Source organism: Silurus aristotelis (assembly GCF_946808225.1).
Source record: "Silurus aristotelis genome assembly, chromosome: 29".
In the NCBI taxonomy this organism is placed as follows: Eukaryota; Metazoa; Chordata; class Actinopteri; order Siluriformes; family Siluridae; genus Silurus; species Silurus aristotelis.
Genome location: NC_139602.1, coordinates 10,558,052 through 10,583,487, shown reverse-complemented (window position 1 = coordinate 10,583,487; position 25,436 = coordinate 10,558,052). Strand labels below are relative to the sequence as shown.

At 41.1% G+C, this 25,436-nt stretch overlaps 1 protein-coding gene and 1 long non-coding RNA gene across 25 annotated transcripts in view; one reads left to right on the top strand and one right to left on the bottom strand.

Moving 5' to 3' along the window:
- The window catches only part of camta1b (calmodulin binding transcription activator 1b), a 265,882-nt gene that overhangs the window by 62,010 nt on the left and 178,436 nt on the right, over positions 1–25,436 (bottom strand). The gene's annotated exons all lie outside the window — the stretch shown is intronic.
- On the top strand, positions 16,407–19,505 carry LOC310722767. Its single transcript, XR_014532487.1, has 2 exons — positions 16,407–17,946; positions 18,237–19,505. It is a non-coding gene; the product is annotated as an uncharacterized lncRNA (long non-coding RNA).

Below are 25,436 nucleotides of genomic sequence, written 5' to 3'. Positions count from 1 at the left end.
AGCCTAGCAGCAGCACCCGGGTCTCAGATTAGCCCTGAACTGGTAGCCTGCTGTCAGTCGGAAACGTTTTCAGGCTCTTTGTGTGACAAACCGAACTAGAGCTGATTGACATACAGTATCTGTGTCGCCTTTAATAAATATGGGTGTCATTGCCATGCGCAGGTTTTCCCGCATGCTACGACAGCATAATTTCGTTTTTGGAGTTGATGCATTTCTATCCAGCAGTGTCGTGTGGACTGATATCCAAATCCAAACAACGACTCTGTGAAGGATGTTCACCTCTCTGTGCTCTGTGCTGGATTGTATCTCAGCAGGTGGGTAAAGAGTTGCTCGACCGGTAATGGTATTCCGCTATAAAACACTTTGGGCAGACTTGAAAAGACAGACTGCCCATACTACACACACACACACACACACACACACACACACACACACACACACACACACACACACACACCCTTTCACACCCACGTGAAACCAGTTTGCTCTTAGGTGGTCTGCATGTGTGTGATGGCTCGTGTGTGCAGTGGGGTGTGAGTGATGTGCACAAAGCAGAGCCTGTCAGCATTCATCTCCCCAACTCATAGCACAATGCCTTATGATGCCCATGGCCATCTCTCTCTCTCTCTCTCTCTCTCTCTCTCTCTCTCTCTCTCATACACACTCATACACACATGCTCTGCCACCCCATGTTTTCCTCAGACACTCTGCAATCTTGTTGACCTTGGGCACGCTAGGTCAACGACAACAAGGTCACAGCTCTGCTGCGTTCTCTAATCTGATTGGCCAGAAAGTGTGAACATCATGCATGTGCATGTTATCAGAATGCACTCACTTAATAATGTCAATTAAGGCTTGTGTGAGAGTGTTAGTAAAAACAGGAACATAAAATGTAACACTAAACATATAAAAAGTAGGATGAACGATTCTTTGACTGAAGAACCAAAATTCCAACAAATTGAGGTTTATCCACTTTTTACACAAATATAGTGTAAAGCAGAAAAAACCCAACAACAAACACACAAAAATACTGGACATAAAACATTTTTCATAGGGATGTGAATCATAGCTGATGAAACGATGCATTAAAGATACATATGAATCAGCTACAGATGCGATGCGATTCGATTCAACACAATGCGATTCAATGCAAAACGCTGCAATGGAAAGAATTGAGTGCGCTGAAATTCAATAGGTTACAGAGAGTTCACTTTAATTTCTTTGGTTCAGACAGACAGCAAATCATCAACTTACTTAAGTGCCTTCTGATACGCCTTTGTAGTGCAAAACCAGACGTTCCGCCTGCTTCCGTACATCCTGGGCTTTGATGTAGCGCTGTGCTACTGCACAACCTATTGCAGTAGAGGGTGCACGCATGTGAAAAGTGAGCTACTTCCTTGATTTGTTTGAATTTATGAAAGTTCGCAATGCAGCGTTTTGTTTGCATCTATGAAAGTGTGCAATGCAAAAGGTTTGTTTGCAATAATGAAAATTAGCAACTTGAAGGTTCATAAATCTTGGACGTGTTGTATTAGTGAAATAAATCACTCCAGAAAGTTGGAGGAAGATAATTAACATCAGCGTGGTAATACAAAATCTCTACCTCTTTGGGTATGTGTTTAATGAATTGCTTTGTGTTTGTGTGTGTGTGTGTGTGTGTGTGTGTGTGTGTGTGTGTGTGCATTCTTTATACACATTCATCAGCAATTTTACTTACTTTTATACGTGACAGGTAAGTAGACTAACGACCCAGAACGATGTGCCAAGACGTCAGACTCGTCTTCGCTACGCAGACCAAATGAATGAAAAGCCTTATGGCGACTTGAGCCTCCAAATTAGAACCCAAAGAAAATGAATCGATGCAGGCCACACCCATCATCATCATCTGGCAAACAATGGACGAGGAGAGTGTAATTAAAAACAAACACTCCGGTGCCAGCGACGAGACGAGCGCGCGAATGGAGTACATCGATCTCAGTCGACGCCAAGCTTTTGTAAGACACCGGCGCGGAAAACTGACACCAGGAAGGGAAAGAACAGTGGTGGAGTGAAAAGAAAAAAAAAATGAAAAGAGAAAGAGCTTTCCACTCCATTACACGTGGGATTACAGCCAATCCCTTTTCAGATGAGGCGCAGAGGAAACTTAGTTGTATTCTCTGGTTTCCCTCGTTTTGCATCACAATGAGGCGGATATCTAATCAAAGCCGAGCAGCGGTGAGGGGGAGCGACTCCTCCAGAAAGAGGAGATGACGAGGGTAAAACTGAGGAAGAATAAGAGGAAAATGAAAAGGAGTGCTCAGAGAATCACACATACATACTGTATATACACACTGAGAGGCAGTTAGCTGCTGTGATTCTCCCAGTGTTGCCTTTAAATCTGTTTCCTGATTTGAAGAGCGGTTCAGGTGTTAGCTCTGTGGATTCGGCCTCTGCGGCGATAAACCGAACGCCTGCTGCTTTCAAATCCCCACTAAGCTGATAAGGAGGCCGGACCCACCGTCCAACACCAAACTCTAAACATCAGCACAGTGCTGATAGACTCAACACAGCTGCTCCTCTGCTTGTTACTGTGCCCTTGAGTAGGACACAACCTTCCAGTGGTAAAAGGTAAATCCAGGTCAAAGCTGCTCTCCAGCAGTAGAGTTTCTCTGCTACTTTATACCAACACTGATCACTAAGTGCTCTAATCATTTGTTTGCTGCTTCATTACTGTATAAAAAAAAAAAAAAAAAGGTGGTATCAAAAGGTTTTGAAACCAATGGTGCTAATTGGTGACCATATGATTTCATCGCAGACAGAAAGTTAGAATTAATTTAAAAAACGCTCTGAAAGTGTGAAATTTCGCTTTTAGTCGTTTTTCCAAAAGTTGCTCATCCACACTGAAACGTGTAAAAACGCTCACATCCCTGTACTGCTTTTTAAAATGTCACGACAACGACTTCGCACTTTTCCAAAAGCCTCCTTTTTCACAGTCCGCAAATCTCTGCATGCATTGAAGGCCAAAAACATCTAAGAAAAATATGCATTCTTAAAAGAAAACCTATTAGGTTGGACACGGCCTTAGAACAAAGAGCAATCGTGGAATTCTGCGTGAAACCGGGTGAATCTCTCACAGAGCCGTTTGACACGACGGATGTGTGACATGCGGCAACGCTGCAACAAGTCGTTTGAGGTGTTTCGAGATGCAGGAGCGGAACAACATCCCTGGAAGTCTACGAGAGATCGAGAAGACCTTCGACGAGCTCAAAATACCGGAAATGACAAAACCCTTCGGCAACTAGTGCACGATGATTGTCGGAGAACAATCCACATGATCTCACTTCCGCACTCATCATGTTTGCCACATCTGGCTCCTGCAGACTTTGGAAAGACGCCATCTTCCCGAATATGAAGATCCGTCTCAATGGCGTTTTGACACCGTTGCGGAGATCGGCAGAAGATGCTTGACACGCTTCGTAAAGAAGACTTCTAGGACACGTTCCAGAAAAACACTGGAGCGCTGTGTTGCAAGGGAACCATTTTGAAGGTGATTGTGTGGAAACGTAAATAAATAAAGTAAACAGAGCGATTCTCTAAACGTTCTCGTATCAAGACGAATTTTTACTTCTAGTTCAAATCTCTGAACTTTCCATCCACAGAATAAAATTGTCATTAGAATCCAATTAACAGTTTATTTAGAGGGATAAGTAATTTTATAACAAAACCCCAAGAGCTCCACAAAACCAAGGAATTAAAGGATATTTTATATGATCTAATTTCTATCCTCCTCTACAGTAAAAAGAAATAAAATAAATCTTGGGGTCTGAACTGAACCATTGGGCTACACATATATAGAGTAGTAAAGCTGGTTGATATGTTTCATTATTAATGTTTACATGTTTTAAATGTTTTATATTCTGGTCTTGTGCTGGTCTTGTTTTAATCTTAAGGGTTCTGCGTGTAAGAACCTGCTGAATTGATAGTGGGCCCACATTGATTTGGCTTCTCTGCTCCATTGTGTGGCATGTTTGCTGATGATGTCGACTTTACTAACAAACTCTACTGTATAAATGGTTTCAATGGGACGGTTGCTAGAGTTGGAATTTCACGAAGATGAGTCTAGCATTAAACACAGAGAGAAACATCCTGGTGCAGTTATACTAAATATAAGCCCTTTTGGACCACCACACGTCCAGTTAAATTAGACAAAACCATATATGGTCCTCCCCCAAACCTGTTCCAGCATGACAATGCCCCTGCTCCACAAAGCCAGCTTCATGAAGATCTGCTTTACATGGGTTGGAGGCCTCCTCATTTTCTCACCTACATCAGCACCTGACTTACACACTTAGGGCTGAATGAATCTTACACACATCTCCACAAAATCTAGTGGAACATCTTCCCAGAAAAATGGTGGTTATTGTAAAGTCCCACCTCATGAAGACCTCCAAAGTGAAGATCCCAGACCACATGAGGATCCTAAGCCATGCACCAGATCCAGTTGGATCCGGCTTCATGAAGATTTCAGACTTTGAGGATAAACAACCTTTTAATCAATACTCGAAATAACCTTCTGCACATGCTGTTTCTCCATTATTGAACATCTAAAGGGCTCAGGCATGGAGGAGTTGGTGTTGAATCTATGATGATCTCAAACGTTGAGCTAATTTAGGAGTTGCTCCAACTGAGTGTAGAAAGGACGTTACTCATAATCACGCACTCTGGTGCTCAGGATATTTCTCACTCTCTGGTGTTTGTAATGTTTTAATGATTTATAATGATCTCCTTGCCATAGCGGACTCAGGCTTAAAAATACACACAAATTTGAACAAAAGTGAATTTTGTTCTATAATTCGTTCGTTCTGTACAGACAATGAGACAATGTCCATTGTAAAAGTGTTACAGGAATAAACTCAGATTGAAGTGAATATGTGAAGGAAAAAAATTTCACTATGCTTCAATTTACACGTGAAAAGCAAAGGCTTGTTGTCCTTCATCTCTACACACTTCTACACTGAGGAACGGCACACACTCGAAAAAATCTGTGCAAACAGAAATACATACATAGATCACAATTTATTTTTATTTAAATGTTAATTAATTAAAAATTAATCTGGAGCTTTGATTGAATGTGCATTTCATTCAGGAAGTCCATCTTCTGTACGGTTGTACATACAATGCGCATACTGCATACTGTAAATGTATGTATCCCTCATTCTCTTCACATACTGTATTCTTCCTTACATACATCTTATATCGTTATACATATTGGAGCACTTTTGATTCTGACCGCTGCAGACCAGGAACATCCCACAAGAGCTGCAGTTTTGGAGACCCAGAAGTCTAGACGTCACAATTTGTCAAACTCTCGCCCGTTTTTTCCTGCTTCTAACATCAACTTTGAGAACAAAATGTTCACTTGCTGCCTAATAAATAAATCCACTCACTACCAGGTGCCATGATGAAGAGATCATCAGTGTTCTTCACTTCACCACTCAGAATGTTATGTCATAATGTTATGCCTGATCAGCGTAAACCTCACAGACATTTTACATATATGTACTTGCTCATTATCTTCTGTGCCAGAGCCTTAATATTTATTTGCTGTACTTACATACTACTATTTGCACTTTTTTGTAAATCTATCCTCATTACAAGGAAACAGATCAAACCCTGATTTAATCACACGTATGTGAAAGAGATCATGGACAGAGTGTGCTGGAATATACAGGGGACGAGTGGTGCTAAAGGGCATGCTTAATAACGTGACGAGATGAACACCACGCTGGATTTAAATATGATGATCACAGCTTAATAAGACACATCTGTCTGTAGAGTCAGTGTGTGTGTGTGTGTGTGTGTGTGTGTGTGTGTGTGGGTGCGTGTGTGTGTGTGTGTCTTTATGTTAGAGGACACACGTAGACAGAGAACGGCTGATAAAGAATAACAGCTGAGGTGGGTTCATTATCAGTGCTGAGGCAACACATAAAGCAACGAGACTGTTTTGTAAAACCGATCGACCGTGCCACACACACACACACACACACACACACACACACACACACACACACACACACACACACCAAAATATGTACACCATTGTGCTTGTTCTAATATCTTGCGGTTTCTAAGTAACGGCTCATTATTTTTATAAGAAATCAAGAAAATGTAAACTTGTGGTGAGGGATTTCTGTAAAAAAGCATTTTTGAAAAGAGTCTTCAGTGTCAGTAATATTTCTGATGCAAAAAGAGGAAAGAGAAGAGAAGAGAAAAGAAGAGAAGAGAAGAAAAGAGAAGAGAGAAGGAACTAGAGAGGAGAGAAAATAAGAGAAAAAAAGGAGAAGAGAAGAGAGAAGGAGAATGGAGGAGAGAGAAGGTGAAGAGAAGAGAGGGATAAGAGAGGAGAGAGAAGGAGAAGAGATGAGAAAAGAGATAATGAGAGGAGAAGGAGAAGAGAAGAGAGGAGAGAAAAGGAGAAGAGAAGAGAGAGAATGAAAAGAGAGGAGAGTGGAGAAGAGAGAAAAGGAGATAAGAAGAGAGGAGAGAAGACGAAGAGAGAGAAGGAGAAGAGATAAAAGGAGAAAAGAAGAGAGAATGAGAAGAAAAGAGAGAAGAGAGAAGGAGAAGAGAGAGAAGGAGAAGAGAAGAGAGAGGAGAGAGAAGGAGAAGAGAAGAGAGAGGAGAGAGAAGGAGAAGAGAGAGAAGGAGAGGAGAAGAGAAGAGAGAGAGAAGGAGAAGAGAGAGAAGGAGAGGAGAAGAGAAGAGAGAGAGAAGGAGAAGAGAGAGAAGGAGAAGTAGAAGAGAAAGAAGTTTGCTGTCCAGCAGAGAACAGTGGAATAATGAGTGGTAATGAAGAAGGTAATGGAGTTGATCTGCTTTGTCAGCTGTGTGATGATGCCGTCGGAGCGAGACGCGGATCTGTTCATCTTCCCCACAGAGACGTGGAAATCTGTGCGCAAATTGTTAATGTGTTATTCCATCTACGTGTTTGTGTGTTTGTGTGTGTGTGTGTGTGTGTGTGTGTGTGTGTGTGTTTTCCAATAATATTTGTGCACAAATCAACTTTATATCTCCATCTCTCTTCCTCCCTCGATCAAATGATGCAGCTGAAACCTCTTCTATTCTGCAGCAGAATGTTTGGGTTGTTATTACCCCCAGAGGAGGCACAGGTGATAGAGGAGAGCAGGGGAACGTCTGCAGTCCGGGTACACAGCTGCCGGGGAGGATCAGGGTGGGGATCAGTGGATAAGGGGGATGATGGGAGGCGCTGGGGGAGGTGATGATCAGGATTTGAATCAGGACTCGGGGTGTGGGTTAAAGGGCTGTGCAGGAGTTTTATATTCACCCTCTTCAAGTGGAGATGCCGAATGGCAAGATCATAATTCTTTAGATGTTACGAGGGGACTTTTACTGACACTTACGATCGGAATCTGCCCTGTTGGTAATATTCATTCCCGTACCGTGTCCAGAGTCGTTACCGCACAGAGGTCACACAAGGTCGTCACGTGTATTGTTAGTGCTGCTGCACAAGAAATGCTTTTGGACTGCGTTCTATTTAAATAAGAGGTTAGTTGATGTGAGACCCATGGATTTAAATGACACCACTTTTAGTTCTCCCAAAAACTGCAATCTGCAAATGGTTTTATTCGTGAAAAAACATTTTTACATAGCAAATGAGTCATATTGTTTAACCTCGCAATGCCAAAGAATAGTAAATGTGGATATAGCATGGGTCTTCCTGGTGGTCGACGGCGGTACTGCAGGAGGGGGGGGGGATCCGTTAATTAATGTTAAATCACAAAAATGTTTGAGTTTTTTTTTGTTTTTTTTAAGCTGAAATATTTAATTGTAAAAATTTTACAATTATTACATTTAAGTTAAAGCTCATGTTCGTGTAAATGTAAAATTGTCCACCTGACGGTAAAAGTAAAATGTATGAAACTGCAAATCTGTTAAAATAAGACAGCTGTGAACAACTTTATAAATTTTTATCGCAAAATATATGTTTGTTGTAATGCATGAATCTTTTTAAAAAAATTGAAAGTCTAATAAAATATAAAGACAATGATGCATCTACAACAACAACGTAGTTCTAATTGTTTTAACATACTATAACTAGCGTAATATGATTGGGTTCTATTTATATCAGTGGTTATGGTCCACACATTTTGTATCGGGGGGGTCGCTGCTCCATGTCTCTACCACCTAAGGGGTCCTTGACCTAAAAATATTTGTAGACCCCTGGTACATACAGGAGGTCTTGGCACAAGGCGATGAACTCGTACAACCTGCGAACTTTCCTGTCTCTATGTTCCATTGGAGTGGATATCTCAAAATTGAAGTAAGTACAACCCCAGAAATATTTTTTTGTTGAGTGTTAAAATGTCTAGTTCATGTTGGTTATTGTGGAACACATGCATGAAATTCTTTAGCTTGTTATGACCTTAATTTTACAAAGTTGAGGGAGAATGGTTGTCAAAATGGCATGTGCTCCTTGCACATTATATAAGACATTGCATTTCTCAAATGTTCACATAATACTCAGAAATATAAGTCAAAAGGTGATTTTCATTGGCCAGGCTTCATCCATAGAGGTTTTCAGGTCTCAGTTAAAGACACATTTTTTTAGTCTGGCTTTTGATGCGGGGAAAATGTCATTTGGGAACCTTTACATGTGTTTGATTTATTTGTGTGAAATGTTTTGTTGATTTTTCTTACATTTTGTGAGGTTGAAGTTGAAATATAATGTATTTGATGATTGACAATTTCTAAGTGTGATATTTGTTATAGTTTTCAGTTCAGACCAGATATAAATAATTTTAAATAAACAAATTATTTCTGGTTGCAGTATTTTTGTTATATTTGTTCTTACAGTGTAAATGCAAATGCAGAAATTCTGCACCCAACTAGGCTCAACTTTACAATATTAACATTATATTATTATTATTATTATTATTATTATTATTATTATTATTATTATTATTATACAGTATATTAACACTGCAATATAAGTTTCGCTACAAATTTATTTACACATTTTAAAACATCCCTTATTATTATTACACACACACACACACACACACACACACACACACACACACACACACACACACACACACACACACACACACACACACACACATGGTATTTAGAGCCACGTGTACTAAAACTGTCTCGAACAGCACTTCTGCATGCTGTAATGTTTTGTTATGTAAACAGAGTGTATAAGTGAGTTTTCTCCATAAAGTGGAGGAGATCGCGGTAATGAGCCTCCACTTCCGCTGTTATCGCAGCTGACGGTAATCTTCCCACTCTATTAATAATACAGTGCACTTTGCACCATTATGGAGAAGGTATGTGTAGTAAATAGAGAGGAAAAAGTGCTCGGAGTTATGAAAAGAGCTTAACCACCATTTAAGGAATGAAAGTTTCACTGTCATGCTGTTAATAAAATAATGAACACTGGGGTTGGTGTGATGAAGCCCAGTTAGTGTTAACACCATAACGCTTATTATTTTCCTTGTGTAGAACTTGTGTGGGACGGAGAACAGGAGAGAAGATGTTTTCAGACCCCCTTTACACCCACAAGCTTGAAGGAATTTAATGGTTTGTTGGTTGTTTTCGAGCAGGGAAGGTTTGACCAGTTCATACTTCCACACCATGCGATTTGGCTCATTAGAACCAACGTCACCATACAACAAGACGACGAGCCAAAACGCAGAGAATAAGCCCAAGCTCCGTAAGTGGTATTAATAAATAAAAAAGTAGAACATCTGGATATTTATACAGTATCTCACAAAAGTGAGTGCACCCCTCACATTTATCTTCTCAACTATAGAATACTATAGATACTGAAGCTTGATATACTTTAGAGGGGTCAATGTGCAGCCTGTACAGCAGTCCAGATTTACTGTCCTCCAAAAATAACTCAACAGTCATTATATTGTCTAATCTTGGCGGTGTGTTTGGGGTCGTTGTCATGTTGGAAAACTGCCGTTTGGCCCAGTTTCTGAAAGGAGGGCATCATGTTCTGCTTCAAAATGTCACAGTACATGTTGGAATCCATGTTTCTCTCAATGAACTGCAACTCCCCAGTACCAGCAGCACTCATTCAGCCCTGAACCATGATGCTACCACCACCATGCTTGACTGTAGGCAAGACACAATTTTCTTAGTGCTCACCTTGGTGTCACCACTCGTGACATCATCTTAGTCAAACAGTTGATCTTAGTCTCATCAGACCAGAGGACATGGTTCCAGTAACTACATGCTTTTGGATAGGTTGTCTTCAGCAGGGCTTCTTGTGAGCCAGCTTCAGAAGAGGCTTCCTTCTGGGACGATGGCTTGCAAACCGACTTGTTGCAGTGAGTGGTGTTCAGTCTGAGCACTGACAAGCGGACCTTCTGCTTTTGCAACCTCTAAAGCAACGCTGCATCACTCATGCGTCTGCTTATTGGAGCAGCTTCTGGGCCAAGGAGCTTCTTTGATGGACCCTTGTGAGGTCTGTTCCGAGTGAATCCCGTTTTGGAAAACCTCTGTATGACCCTGACCACTGTACTGTAACTGAGTCTCAGGGTGTTTCTGATCTTCTTACAGCCTCAGCATCTTTGTGGAGAGCAACAATTCTAATTCTCAAGTCTTCAGAGATTCTTTACCACGAGGTGCCATGTAGAACATCCAGTGGTCAGTGTGAGAGAATTGGACTCAAACCACTAAATCTTAACTGTTCTAATACAAGATACACACATTTGTATGACCTTCTGATGTGATCTTGATGTAACGTCTTGACCTACAAATTCTATCACTTTCTTTTTGGAAACAATATTAATAATGTTACAGTTTGACTTTATTCAAGCAAAATTGAATTTATTTAAGTAAAAGTTTGTGTGCAACGTAACATTATTAAGTGGTTCAAATGATTGGAAATTGTGTAACTGGTGAGTTTATTAAAGTTCATGAAAACATTACTTTTACTTGAAAAAGTACTATAATAAATTTGATTCTGCTTGACGGACTCCAACCGAAAGTTTGAAACGAGCGTGTTTGCATAAAAGTCTCATATAAACATAATGAAATCTGATAGCACGAGTATTATTCCTGACACACACACACACACACACACACACACACACACACACACACACACACACACACACACACACACACACACACACAAAGACACCACGGTTGTCCCAGAGATTGTGGGTTGTTAGTTACGGGAATGCCTCCCTGTTTCATTAGGCTTTAATTGGGCTGTGCCTGGTGGCTCCTCAGGCTTGTGGCCAGGCTCTCACTCCTTCTCAGTGTCTCGCCTTAATGAGCCAATTAGCTTCTCCCTGGCCTGCCTGGTCCCGCTTTACAAACTCTTGTTTACTCACTATCAATTATTAACATGCCTGTCATTCTGCAAGGGAATCCAATCAAAAAGGAGAAGCTCGTTTATGAGCTCCCTCGATTAAAACGTACACCGTTTCCTTATCGGGGGAATCTCATTCTTCATCACTGATAACAGCTCGTCCAGCTGCTTCTCACTCACACTGTTTCTCTCACACACATAACACACAGCACACGCCATTAGCTTCACTCAAGGTGCTCTGTTTAGATCCTAGAGAAACTGATGGAGTGTGCGTGTACGAGAGCCAAAAAACAGAATGGAGGGAGGTGGTTTGAGTAAAGACAACAAAGCGAAGAGATTTATCGCCGTCGAGAGCGAGCGTTCCAGCTCGGAATGATGATGATCATGTGATCAGGAATGTCTCTGTTCTCAGTCATGTTTACATCACTGACTCCCTCTGTCTCATCCACGTTAACCCCAGACTTCTTACTGCCTTCTGCCTGCTCACTGTGAGCTTCAGAAACTAGTCTACGTCTGGCGAGGCGGACATGCGGTTCGCCACTTAATACGTTCCTGAGGGAAAACTCTGATTGTAACAATGTTCCGCATGTGAAAAGTATTGCGTTTGGTATACAAGTGTATCGATCCGAAAGCGCTGTATCGAAAAGGTTCGGTACGAATACGTGTGGCGTTACACCCTGAGTAAATACTGTTTCAAATGTAAGTTCAGTTTTTTTCACATGACTTTTATGGTTTTTTTTCATTTCTGTATGTATTTCATATTTTCTTTTATTTGTTCTAATGCTATTTTATTATTTCTATACGTACAGTAGGAGGCTTGCTTTCGACGTTCTTTAGAGGTTCTAAATCATCCTCTGTGTTATTCCTATTGTTTTGGCAATATGTTTTTCTCATGCCAATAAAGCAATCTGTGTTGAATTGAATTGAAATGAATTGAAAGAGAGAGAGTGAAAAAGCGCGAGAGAGAGAGAGAGAGAGAGATAGAAAGAGAGAGAGAGAGAGAGAGAAAGAGAGGTTGAAAGAAAACGTAATTTCCACTGGCACGTGTCACCCAACACCTTCACCGCAGCTTTACCCACAAACACTCAAACACACTCAGCCACACACTCCGTCTCTCTTTCGCTCTGTTTCTCAGTTTCACTCACACTACCTGAAGCTCTTGTTCTTTTATGGCAAATTGAGGCTCTCAGTCTGCAGGAAGTAATTATCCTCAGAATAGACAGAGAGACAAAGAGAGAGATGGGGGAACTGGAGAGAGAGAGAGAGAGAGAGAGAGAGAGAGAGAGAGAGAGAGAGAGAGAGTGTTGAAGTGGGGGAAACTGTGTTAGAATGCTGATATGACACACAATGTCACCTTGCCACTCCGGAGCCAAACACCCAAGCGGAGAGAATGAGAGAGAGAGAGAGAGAGAGAGAGAAAGAGAGAGAGAGAGAGAGAGAGAGCGAGAGCGAGAGAGAGACAAACACACACACACACACACACACACACACACACACACACATCATACACTTACACCCACACACTTATGTATAAATTTTTTTTTTTTTTTAAACCACTGATTTATTCTATCTCCTTTAAAAATAAAACACCTCTGTATACTTTATTATAGTGATTATAGTTATATTACAGTATATTATTATTGTAGTTTTTGTGATTTCTGACCGGCTGTTATTTCTGTTGTTATTTGTCTGAATAGTCAATGCTTTGGCAATACGACATCTGGACTCTGACATGTACTTCAGTGAAAAGTCATTATTACTACCTATTTTAGTGTCATGCTGGTAACTGAACCTCATATCAATATATTAATACACAAGAATTAAAAAAATGTTACCTAATGAATGTGTCCAGACTGAACTTTCACCATATAGAACACAAGCAGAGAAAAAATGATGATCATGTGATCAGGAATGTGTCTGTTCTCAGTCATGTTTCCATCACTGACTCCCTCTGTCTCATCCACGTTAACCCCAGACTTCTTACTGCCTTCTGCCTGCTCCCTGTGAGCTTCAGAAACTAGTCTACGTCTGTGGTGTGTGAGAGGAAATTATACAGCAGTGGTACGTTAAAAAAGCCACACAACGACAAGGAACAGGTTGATGTGCTGAAAACGGTGAAAAAATATTGATCATGTCACAAAACAGATTCAAACTAAAGTAACCCCAACCCTGATTTTTAGATTTTAGAAGTAGAAAGTACAAATATTTGTGTAAATGTTTAATGAGTGAAAGTAAAAAAGTAAATAAATGTTGAAGTAAAGAATTGATACCAGAAAGAATCTACTTAAGTACAGTAAAGAAGTATTTGTACTTTGTTACTTCCCTCCTCTGTGAACGTCCATATATGTCATGTCAAAAAACCAACCTTTCAATCTTGAGAGAGAGAGAGAAAGCGAGAGAGAGAGAGAAAGCGAGAGAGAGAGAGAGAGAGAGAGAGAGAGAGAGAGAGAGAGAGAGAGAGAGAGAGAGAGAAAGAGATGAAAACAGAATGAGACAACCAATGCAATGAAAGCAAAGGAACGAGAATGAGAAGGGAGGAATGAGGAGAACGTAAGGGGGTAATAGCTTGTGCCCCTGTCACCTGTACAAAAAAGAAGAACAGGTTTTACTTATTAACCCTCGGTTAAGATTGATTGATTTGTGCGCTCGAGGTCATGTGACCAGCATTCCGATTGATTTCTGAATGAAAACACAATCGTGTGTAATTCAGAGTGCTCGGAACAATACAGGAGCGGAGAGAATAAAGAGGAGGAGTGTGATCACAGGCCAGACCACCACATCCAGCACCTGATGATGTCTGTTACATCATACGCATGTGTGTGTGTGTGTGTGTGTGTGTGTGTGTGTGTGTGTGTGTGTGTGTGTGTGAGATACTGTGACCTGTGTGACCCAGGCAGGGTGTTTTATCTGTGGCCCGGGGCGAGATGTGACACCTCAGACATGCTTTCAATTTTCTGCTCCGTGCGTCTCTGCTTTATGAGGCACTCAGGGGGCACAGGGAGGTCCTTAAAGAGAGGGTAGACCAGTCCCCCCCTCCATACCTCTTTTTACCTTTTATCTTCATCCTCCTTTCATCCATTTTCTTCATCCTTATTCTACCCTCTGTCCTTATCCTTCCTTCTACTCTATATCTTCAGCCTCATTATAGTCTCTCTTCATACTTTTTCTGTCCTCTCTCTTCATCCTCCTTTTCCACTTCCTTCTACACTTTCTTTATCCTCCTTCTGTCCTCTCTCTTCATCCTCCTCCTGTCCTCTCTCTTCATCCTCCTTCTACACTTTCTTCATCCTCCTTCTCTATTTTCTTTATCCTCCTTCTCTACTTTCTTTATACTTCTCTACTTTTCTTATCCTCCTTCTGTCCTCTCTCTTCATCCTCCTTCTGTTCTCTCTCTTCATCCTCCTTCTCTACTTTCTCCATCCTGCTTCTGTCCTCTCTCTTCATCCTCCTTCTGTTCTCTCTCTTCATCCTCCTTCTCTACTTTCTCCATCCTGCTTCTGTCCTCTCTCTTCATCCTCCTTTTCCACTTCCTGCATCCTCCTTCTACACTTTCTTCATCCTCCTTCTCTTTTTTCTTCATCCTCCTTCTCTACTTTCTTTATACTTCTCTACTTTCCTTATCCTCCTTCTGTCCTCTCTCTTCATCCTCCTTCTCTACTTTCTTCATCCTCCTTCTACACTTTATATATTTTGCTGAATGTTATTACAAATGTTAACATTACCAGTTGCATAAATGAAGAAGCAAGAAAGAAGGGATGAATAGAGTGAAATGAAAAACATTGCGGCTATACATTCTAAAACCCAAAAATCCAGAGATAGAGAAGGAGACAGAGATAGAAAAAGAAGACAGGAAGAGAGCTTAAGAAAGCTTCTTCAGATGCCCCCTCACTCCCACATTTCCTATCCCTTGCCCTCTCTCAGTGCTGAGCTGTGACAGATCTTTGGTATAAAGGGGAGGCAGGTCTCGGGGCTGTAGCTGACTTTGGGTGGTTTATTGAACCCCGAGGCTGCAGCAGGCCTGCCTTTGGAGAGATAAGCTTAGTATGCTTTTCATTGCCCGTCTCCAGAGCCTACTTTGCCCCCACCCGTGTCTCAGGAACCCAGAAGAAAGGTGTGCACCTCAAACCTTTCACACCGCCTTCATTACTAACTTAATGGCTCCCTCATCGGGGCTTGACTGATCATGCCTGGCAGCGAGCTGTTAGGGACCTAAGTGCAGATCTATGGGAGGACCGATGGAGGAGGTGGAGCTTGGCAAGGCTACGGGCAGTGACCTATGAGGCGAGTGAAGATAAATAACGTGAAGCGGGAGCGGTCAGAGAGATCTAGGCTTGGGATTGATGGTTAGTTTGGGACAGCATGAAAGGAGTAATGATGCTTAGAGCTTTGGGGTTGGCTAGTCGTGGAGCACGGACAATGCTATCATGCTGCTCGAGAAATCTGGAGACTACACTGAGGGTAACACCTGCTTGAGGGTTTTGCTTGGCTCATTTGCTGGCTTTGTCACAGGTAAATAAAAAAAAAGCGCCAGCCAAATGGCCCAACCTGGAGCTCTTTCCAACTGGAAGCATGTGGCTGCTGGTGATTTGAAGCACTGACCACTCTCTTCTATTTTATCCTCCATCATAATGCTGCTACAGCCAATACAATCAGCTTCTTCATGTCATTTGCAGGTTCTGTCCAAAAGAACATTATTAGGGCTCATACATTAAACCTGTAGCGGACTCAAGTCTATGCCAAGTTAAATTTACTAATCAAAAACAGGTAACCAATACACAGAAACCACATTTAAATCAGCATAGCGACAAGACACCGCCGAATGCAAGTTTGAATAATCCTGAAGACGCGAGCTACTGAACAACATGCTTTTAAAAATTGTTGAAGCTGTTAGTCATTGATACATCATTATGTCATCAAAATTAACTATAATAATATAACATATATTTACATGTATGTTTATACAAATGCTTCAATTTGTTTGTGATCAGTGATCAGGCTGGTTGCATTTGTTTGATTTAAAGTGAATTTTGTTCACTTTTGATCTTTTTTTTAGGTTTATGTTTTATTATTTAGTGATGATAGATTGTATAATTTTAGTGACTTAGTTCTTTGAATATCGTTCATCAAAAAAAATAAAAAATCTTTTGAAGTTATTTTGTTCATTTTGTTCCTTTGATCAGAATAAAATGTTACATTTTCAATAATCAGATCCCAAAACACTACATACACCAACCATAACTGTAGTTCCAATAATGAAAATATAACAATGCAGTTTAGGACAAATGATATTGAACAGAATGAGGAGCTTCACTCCTCATATCTTCTGGTCCGTATTGTTAGTTCTTTTGTCACACAATAATGTCAAGCGTAGGACCAAAAACCTGACCTACTGAATTGTGTAGCATCTAGGAGTCATGAACTACTCGAGAGATGAACTAAATTCTGTTTCCTGTACGTAATCTGCTGAGATTTTGCGAAGCTTCGCTCATGCGAGTCTATTAGAAAATGAGTGAATCACTCTTTGAGACGACTCGTTCATCTGAGTCACATTAAAGACTCGTTCTAAATTAATGAATCGTTCATGAACGACCCGTCACTAGTGGTGATGTCTACTATTCACAATGTTTACTCTTCTGGTTTGTGAGTAACCACTTTATATTTTGTTTGTTTTGACTGTCATGATGAAGAAACTCAACTTTGGGCTTCGAACAAAAAAAAATGCATTTCATGAACCTGTTCCTGAACTTTGCTTCACATTTTGGAGTGAAGATCATTTTTAGATGCGGTAGAGGAATATATGGTGCTTATAGTGCATGTGTGTGAGCATGTGGATTAGGAGGCAAGGTGATGTTTTTACTTTCTGTGACCTTGTCTAATTAAAGTAATTACTCGCTTTACTGAGCTGGCACGCTGTGGCTCTGCTGGCAGAGGTCAGAGGAAGAGGTATTTTACTTTATGAAAATAGTTCAGTAAAAAAAAAAAAGAAAAAAACACCCTGGAGAACCCGAGCTAACTGTTCACTCTTTAACCTCAATAAACCTCCAATCTCTCTGACACCCAGCATCGGGGCTGTTTAGCCTTGAGTGGACAAAAGGCCTCAGGGCCTCAGGGCTGAACACATTAGGTTGACGGGAAAAAGAGAGAGAAAACTTGAAATATTGGTCATGCGTGATGTGTATTTGCGGAAGATTTTCGTGACTTCGATGACGAGACTGAGACGTCCTCGAGACGTGAACCAGATATATTTTTATATTCATATATTACATAAATATTAATATAAGGATGCAGGAACACGCACCAGGATGGGATCAGGGCATCATACACACATATTTACACACTCAATACTAGTTAATCCCACAGAATAGCAATTTTTAGGTTGTGGATAAAAACCAGAGACCTGCGTGAACATACAGAGAGGAACCTGAACTCAGAATCGAAACAGAATTGCTGTATCAGCAACCTGGATTTTGTATATACTGTAAAGGAAGGGTTCTGGATATTTTTGCGAGGTGAAATCAGAAAGTTTTAGACGCTCTGTTGACGAGAAAGTACTTGTGCGTGTCAAAACGCCGACCTTCGCGCTGCATCTTCATCTTCGGGAAGAGGGCGAAGTCCAAATCTGGGTAATAGGGTGGGTGCGGAAGTGAGATCGTGTGGATTGTTCTCTGACGATCAGCATGCGCAAGTTGTTGAAAGGTTTCGTTCATTTTTGGGGATTGAGCTCGTTGAAGGTCTTCCTGATATCCTGTGCCGCTCGAAAAACAATTGCAGTATGTCGTGTCAAGCGTCCTGTGGCAGATTTGCCCAGTTTGATGTCCATGATAAAATCGCAGACGTGGGAACGCATATGGGTCAGAATAGAACTTTTTGATACTACCTAATAGATAGGTTCTCCTCTGAGTCTGGTTCCTCTCAAGTGTTCTTCCTTATACTATCTCAGGGAGTTTTTTTTTGCCACTGGCTCACTCATTAGGAATTCTTACCTATAACTCTGTAAAGCTGCTTTGGGACAATGTCCATTGTTAAAAGTGATATAAGAATAAAACTGCATTGAAGTGAATTTAAATAAATATATATACTGTATATATTAAAATCAAAAAACATAAATGTTATATAATAAAAAGGTTATGGCAGATGGATGCTTTTATATTCTCTAGTTTGCAAAGTGAGTTTATTTTTTTGTTAAAATTTCGTATAAACAGCTTTAAATCTGTTTTATTTATTTTGTCTTTTTTTTTGCACGGCTAATCTACATAAATTCCATTGCATCTGTAGATTTTGTGCCTCCTCCATAGATGCGCTCATATCCGACTACAAAAACAACAACCAGGTAAAAAAAGAAAAAATTGAAAAAAAAAAAAAAAAACTGCTTTACATCCAACTGAATTAGTGCTAATCTTTATTCTCTCGCTTGGGCTTGTCCTTGCATGAAGATCGAGCCTGATGCGATGTGTGTAATTGCCGTTTCCAAACTCATTCGGCAGGATTTACGGGAGAAATTTAGCGCGTGCGTTTGCTGTAAAAGGTTTTCCGCACGCTGAAATGCTTCGGCTAGAATTCCGACTCTTGTCTTCGGCCGTGGAAAACAACAGCAATTAAAGTGCTCAGGATTTGGTGATAAATTCTTTAAACGAGTCGGAGAAAGGGAAAAAATTGGCTGTTGAATAATGAAAGCGTCACCGCGTCTTCTCTCCGGGCAGGAACGTGACCTGCTGGATTTTATTTTTCAGCGCTCGGGTAAAAGGATGGGAGATATTTTTTTTAATCTGTTTCTCTATTCTGATCTAGTTTACCCTGTCACTACAGCGCTTCAGTGAGGCAAAGAAAAAAAGAAAGAAAGAAAGAAAGAAAGAAAGAAAGAAAGAAAACAAGCAAACACTCGCAAACACACAGCAGTGATTTTACAGCATTACTCCTAGACTCCTCGAGAGGAGGAAGAAAAACGGAAGTGTGCACGCTTTTTTTTGTGGAAGCTCATAAATGATGCCTGAAGGTCTCAGATTTGTCCTGGTTTGTGTGGACGTTTTTGCTCCTGGCACGCTTCTGTACTGGAAAAGCTTGATGTTTTATGTCAAAGCAAACGCTTACAACAATCCAATCCTTCAAATAAAATTGGTCATTATTAATTATAATGAAGTATTTATCAGTCTTATATCAGCTGATGCGTTTATTGGACTTAAATAGAATCATGAGAGGTCCCCTGGTGGTCTAGTGGTTAAGATGCAGCGCTCTCACCGCTGCGACCCGGGTTCGATCCCCGGTCAGGGAACCATCCCCAGCCACTCTTAGTGCCGGTCCCAAGCCCGGATAAATTGGGGAGGGTTGCGTTAGGAAGGGCATCCAGCGTAAAACATGTGCCAAATCAAACGTGCGGAGGATCCGCTGTGGCGACCCCTAACGGGAGAAGCCGAAAGAAAGTTTTTTATTATTTGGAAAAACAATAATGAATTATGAAGGAAAAACTTTAAGTGGAAGGACAATTTTTTAATACAAACAATGCAAAACCATGCGGAATTCCTGTCTGTACAATGCCGTGTCCACACTAATACACTTCTGTTTGAAAATGTGCCTTCCGTCCACACTGAGATTTTTTGAAAACTATTTCCAACGTGGATCGATTTAAAAACGCCGAGTGGAAAAGGAGGCTTTCGAAAACGATGAAGAATTTTTAGATCGTTGCCGCGATGTTTAAAAAAAACGGAAAGCAAATAAACGGCGGGCGAAAACGATGGCGGTCGAATTGTCTTATGTTTGGCTCATGCGCAATTCCGGGACGTGAGCGTTTTCAGACGTTTCAATGTGGATGAGCGACTTTTAGGAATGATTGAAGTGTGGACCCGTAGCTTTTTTAGACAAAACCGCTATTTTCAAGTTTATCTCGATTACTGTAGACGTAACCTAGAACTAACCACATGAGAACACTGCTACAGAGAGGTTTTAATATAGATATTTCACATCTATAAAATAAATGAATAAATGTATAATTTCTCCACCAAATTGTATAAAAACCTGGTGAAAAATGGCTAAAACATGATGAGTTTGCTTGTATTCATTATTTAAAGCAAAAAGTTTAAAAGGTTAAAATGGCCGGCCTCTTTCTCTTTCTCTGGCTCAGTGTGGTACAGGACTATTATAATGTGTCTGTGTAACTGAAAGACCTATAAAGAGTTTAGGTCACTTCACAAGTGCAGATGCTTCTCCGTAATGGCTTCGGCTTTGAAAAAAATTATTAGGCAATCATGTGACCAGCTGTACAGTTTAACTCAATGAGTTATCATCTTGTGTTCAAAGAGTGGAATTGTGTTAGATGCATATCTAATATGAGGTGCTATCATAAAGTTTCTAGACTAGTTTTTTAACACACCAACAGATGGCAGCACAAGGCTGCACGCACAGTCACAGAGAGCACCAACCTATATAGGTCAGTGTGCCTAAAGACAACTGAGGACCTGGTGCTATTCTGGCGTTACCACGTCTGCTGTTCTGACCACCCTGTCACCCTGCTCTCCTGAACTCACGTGAGTTTCTCACCGGAAACAACACAATCTCATTTACGCACCCACCCTACTCGCCAGATTTGTCTCCTGTGGACTTTGCCATCTTCCTAAAGATAAAGATGCAGCGCAAAGGTCGTTGTTTTGACACCGTTGGTGAGATCCGGTTCGAATCGCAGAAGGTGGTTGACACGCTTCGAAAAAGAAGACTTCCAGGACACGTTATAATAGAACCTGGGGTGCTGTAATGATGTGCAAGGGGACTATTTTGAAGGTGATAGAATGAATCATAGTCGGACCTCTGAATCATAGTTACACCTCTAACATCGTGTACTTGTTGATATCCTGAAGCTTCCTGTAAGCAGCCCAAAAGGGAACGCTGTCTCTCTCTTGCATGACTAAGGGAAAGCCTTAACACCTATAAGTCTGCCTTCACAGGATTGCAGGCTTTCTGACACCAATAAGAATGTCTCTAATGATTTGAGCTCTTGAGCGTGTCAGAGTTCCAGCGTCGTCCGGCTTCTCCTCTTCCTTGACAGGCCTATGAGAGACGACAGCTGTCTCGTTGTCCTGACTGGACGACATGTGTCTCGGTTAATTTAATTAGGTTGTTGCGGATGCCGGTCCGCCACCTCATCTGGCTCTTTGTCTTGTTCCTCGTTCTTCGGCTCACTCGTTCTCTCGCTCGCCTGCCAGCTTCGGTGTCACATTCTTTAATGCCGGGTTTCTAAATGAGATGCGTGGTACGAATATGTCCTGGATTTAGTGCGTCTCTAATAAAAATGACACCATCGCAACATCATCACGAGGGATAAACAGTCTCTGCGCTCTCACACACACACACACACACACACACACACACACACACACACACACACACACACACACACACACACACCAATCATTGTATGCCAATGGCAGCTGTCAGAGGGATTAGTTGTAAGCAGTTGTGCTTTTTTCATTTGCCGTGCCTATGGGCTGCAGGCTTGTTCTCTGGGTTGTTGCACAGAAGAGCACATGCTCCCAGTCAGCTTGTTTGCTATCAGAAAATAAGATCTCACAGCTGCCTGCAGCCGCTACACACCGATCCAGAAAAAAATTTAAGGACATCTCTGGGGCACACACTTACACATACACAGTAGCCACACATACACACACACACACACACACACACACAGAGCATCTCCTATCTCTATATTATCTCCTCGACTTTTTCCGGTCACCTGAGCGAAGGCAGGCTTTTTTAAGGCGGTGGCCATATTTAGCTCCTCACCTCTACAGGATGGCGTGAGAATATCTCCCTGCTGTGAAGGTTGAAGAGGTGCAGGACCCAGTGAGTGCTGTGCATGTTAACACAGGAGCCAGGAGCGGATAAGGATGGGCTGGAGCCCCAAAATCCAGAGTCTGAGTGAAAGGTCATCTATTGACTTGGAGCTTGATCTCTTGGTTGGCTGTCTTGAAGGAAACGACTCCCTATCTACTGAGCATTTCCTCAGTGTTCCCGGCGACTTCTCTACCTGTGGTCAGACTGAATAATTGACCATCTGATTAGAATGGAGAATTCTGGTCCCATTTAGAGGATATAAAAAGCTTTAATGACCATTAGTGTTGTGCAGAACGAGTGTGTGTATCCATTTAGTGGTTGTAAGTAAGTGATTGACCTGGGAATAAAGCTCTGTAGCTAAGGAGCACACATGCATGTGAGCAGAGATCGCTGAAGCTGAGAACCGAGGGTGGGGTTTTTCCGAAAAAAGCAGGATTATGTTTCTGATCTCAAAGTTGATTTGCATGAATCCAGCACCGTAGTCTGGAAATGTATTGTTGCCTTAATAAAAACACATTTTGGACAATAAATATGCTGAAAAAAATGGTGAAATTGTTTATGGGAGAAATTGAAAAACACTTTTTAAGCATTAGGAGTATTAGGAACGTTTTGTTCAGTCTACACGAGTCTGATTTCATGACCTCAATTTTGTCTCCCAATAGAACACACACAGTTTACATTAGCACCTGAAATAAAGATGGAAAAAAGAAGCATGAGTGGTTTAGTCTACATATTCACGTATATTGCTCCTGGGGTTGTCTCTTTGCTTTATAATGCACCGTCTTTAAATTGATAAAACATAAAATCTTCTTGTATTTTCTATGCTTTAAATGTTTCTGGCTTGAAGGAACATGTTTGTCTTTAAATGGTCTATACCAGGGTCCAATAGTGATGGGAAGATCGGATCATTTTAGCGAATTGATTCTTTGAATCTCTTTGAATCATCAAAATAAACAAATCTTTTAAACCTGATCTATTGATTTGTGTAGTGTCTACGAGAGTCATGTGCTCAAAGACTCGGTGAGAAAAGTTGAAAAATTATCTACTCAATACTGTTTTCTGTTCATAACCTACGGAGATTTTGCGATGATCCGCTCGTCCAGTAGAAAATGAATGAATCACTCTTTGAGATGACTCGTTCATCTGAGTCACTTTGAAGACTCGTTCAAAATGAACGAATCATTCATGAACAAATCATCACTAGTGTCCAATCTTTTCCACAAAGGGCTGTGAGGATGAAAGTTTTAATTCCAACCAAGCCATATCAGATTCAACCTGTTTAGATCTTCATCAGGTGTTTGGTTGGAATGAAAACATGCACCCACACCGGCCCCTTTGTGGAAAAGATTGGACACCCCTGCTTTATAAATAATTATATTATGAACTGCATGTGAGTAATTTGATCGAGCCGTTCAGATAATCAAGTTCTGCATAAGTCGAGTCTGAATACGAGGAACTTTCCCATCAACAGGACCACCAAGCTTGAGAGATGCAGCAGAAAGACTGCTGAAAATGTGTTTATCTGTGTTTTTTTTACGGCCACGAGATGACACGCTGCTATAATCCATTTGAGATGAACAGAGGAGAATCCGTCCCATGAGGCAGTCAGTGTAATCTTGGTTCAATCCACCCACAAGCATGAAACTCTGTTGAGCACATCTGACTGAAATGGGATTTTGACATGAAACTCCTCACAGCTGAACTCCATCACAGTCATACCAGTTTAATTATGAATAATAATAAAAAGAGTACATTGAAAAAGAAATCCTTGAATTGTGTGTTTCGGATTTTTCCATTTATAAGTTTAGCAAATTTCTTTTCAAATGCTATAATTTTTTCCCCCTGAAACAGCAAAGCGAGGTGCTTTAGATTAGAGAAAAGAAGCGAAACTTGAATAAGCTCTGAACCAGCGTTCGCTGCAAAACAAATGGCAGCGACAAAACCAAAATAGATTTTGACAAGTGCATTAGCATAAAAAGGGGATGCCACAGCACGAGATGGTAAATGAGTCAGAGAGGAAATACAAGCAGCCAGACGTTCGCTGTTGTTTCGGGAGGTGAGATACATTGTTCTGTTGCTCAGAAATCCGAGCGTGTTTGGGATCAGATTGAATTTGGGTCAGAAACTCAAAAGAAGAGAACGTGAGAAGGTGGAGAAGCGAAGAGATTTAGCGAGTGGTGAATGAGAAAGAGAAACTGTGTGAAAAAAATAAATAAAAAATAAAGGTATCGTCTTTCCAAAAGGTCGGGCGCTCTCTCTTTCCACCACGCACAAATATGCTGGCCTTTTCAAAATCGAGTCCGAGCCGGCAGCAGACAGGAACACTCAGCCGGTGCAAAAACGTGTAGGTCAAGACACGTGGACTGGTTTGAAAAAAATATCTAGTCTATGCAAAAATGGTGAATGAGAGCACAGAGTACGGGCGCGCACTGGTGTGACTGGGGCAGGGACTTGCGTCCAATCACAGGGATGCAATATGGTGAACTTGGAACTTGCAAAAGCCACCATGAATTCAGATCCAAAAAGTGATCCAGTGCTTCAGCGATTATTAAAAGAAATTATCTTCGAGAACGCGATTACGACCTTTGAATGTTTGAACTCTGGGTTCTGGGTTGTCATTGACGAAGTAAACAAAGCAAAAAGTCCTGAAAATATGTTCTGGATATTTAATCTCTGTTTTGGACTAATATTCAAAAGATACACAAGCAAATATATTCAAACTGTTATTCATCTAATCATCTAATTACTATTTCAGGCTCCAAGTTCATCATCGTTCACTTGGACGATGTTTGTTTTTTCATCGTGTTTTTTTGGTTTGTTTTTTTATATCGTTCATTGCAGTTTTCTCTGTGATTCAGACTTGGTGTACGGGCTAATAGGTGTTAAAGCTCAACACGCACATTCCGTCTAGTCTAAATAGTGAATGCTGCTTGTTTTGACCCTTTGCATTCTTTACCTTCGCTCTCCAGTTGACGGCTCGCTGCCAGCCGTAATGGTTTGGCTGTTTTTCCCTTCTTATTCGTCTCACCTCTAAAATCAATTGAGCATGGAGGATTTCTCTTCATTACTTCCAGAAACACAGGGATCGTAGCCCCTATTCCACACACCCGGCCATGGCAGACTTTTTTTCTTTTTTTTTTTTACTGGAACGATGCCAGATGCTGGATCATAGAGGTGTGTTTGTGTGTGTATGTGTACGAGGAAGGCTATAGACATGATAAGAATGTGGAGATGATTGAGACGAGTGGGATGAGGCCGAGTGGATGTTTGCGCGAAAATTTTC